This window comes from Octopus bimaculoides, chromosome 1 (genome assembly GCF_001194135.2).
Source record: "Octopus bimaculoides isolate UCB-OBI-ISO-001 chromosome 1, ASM119413v2, whole genome shotgun sequence".
Classification (NCBI taxonomy): Eukaryota; Metazoa; Mollusca; class Cephalopoda; order Octopoda; family Octopodidae; genus Octopus; species Octopus bimaculoides.
This window is the reverse complement of record NC_068981.1, coordinates 77,194,984-77,196,469: the sequence shown is the minus strand read 5'-3', so window position 1 is coordinate 77,196,469 and position 1,486 is coordinate 77,194,984.

The window sequence follows — 1,486 nt, the reverse complement described above, 5'->3', positions numbered from 1 at the left end:
ATATTTACAAATACACGAATGGATAAATATGTCTTTCTTTATGTGTTCACCCTACATGCTATCAGAATCTTTTTTTAACTACAAACTCTTTCATATTCCTAACAATTTTTCAACACTTTTAAGATTCATCAAAATTGAATAAACTGCAAACAATTGTGGCCGACTGAACTTACATGTCCTTAATATAATATGGAATGTGAAAGCAATGTTTTCACACAAACACTTGCATATTGATTCCTGTGCCCACGTGGGAGTTCGCACATGTCCGTTTATACAAGCAGGTATATTATTAGACTAACAAATGACAAGCAAAGCTAGAATCGGCAACAGTCAAACATGTACACATGCATTTATACGCACAGACTCGCCCAGATGCTACCTAATGCTATTGGTGCAGGGACTGTATTTAGTGCTTGTATGGAAATAGGGAAACTTTGACAACGTCTTTAAATTATTCGTTTCTGTATTGCTTATAATTTCGTTCGTAAGTAGTATATATTCGGTTTTACTTTCTATGCTTATATTTCGAAGTCTATTATTATTGTTGATGTTATGGTCGTAATTGCTTTAGTTATTGTTTTGATTATGGATAACAAGCAGTTAATCATTACATTATATTAAAAAACATAAACGTATAGCTGTAAATATTCAGACAGGAGACAAAGACTAAGAGAAATGCACAGATGAATCTACAGGGCCCCGAAGGCGTCTGTCTCTTATATCCATGTAAGATTTTCTGCCACATACTTTGAGAGGCAGTGAACTAGACTTCACAGAATAACTAACACACACACATACACATACATACATACATACATACATACAAACATACATACATAGAGAAAGATAGGGTGTAGAGACAGACAAACAGACCGATATTTAGTATTTGTTCTGTATAATATACATAATTGGATGTCCAAACTTTATATAGAACACTTGTTAAATATCAACCTTCCTACCAGCGCGCGCAATCACACCCTCATACATACGCACGCACCCACGCACACAGACACACGCACACAGAGAGAGACAAACACACATGCATATATATGCGCATGCGTGCGTGTGTGCGTGTAGAGATATAGATTTATGTATAGACACAAATTTACATATATAAGTGCGCGTGTGTGTGTGTTTGCGTGTGTGTGTGTGTGTGAGTGTGTGTGTGTTTGTCTGAAGTAAAATATATCGCTGAAGACGGTAAACAAAAAGAACCCAAAGTATTTATAGATTTTATTAAAATTACTCTTCACAAATTATACTACCTACCTACCTACCTACCTACCTTCCTACCTACCTACCTACCTACCTACATACATACATACATACATACATACATACACACATACACACATAGATATTATATCTATCTATCTATCTATCTATCTATCTATCTATCTATCTATCTAACTATCTATCTATCTATCTATCTATCTATCTATCTATCAATCTGCCTATCATGCATACGTATATATATATATATATA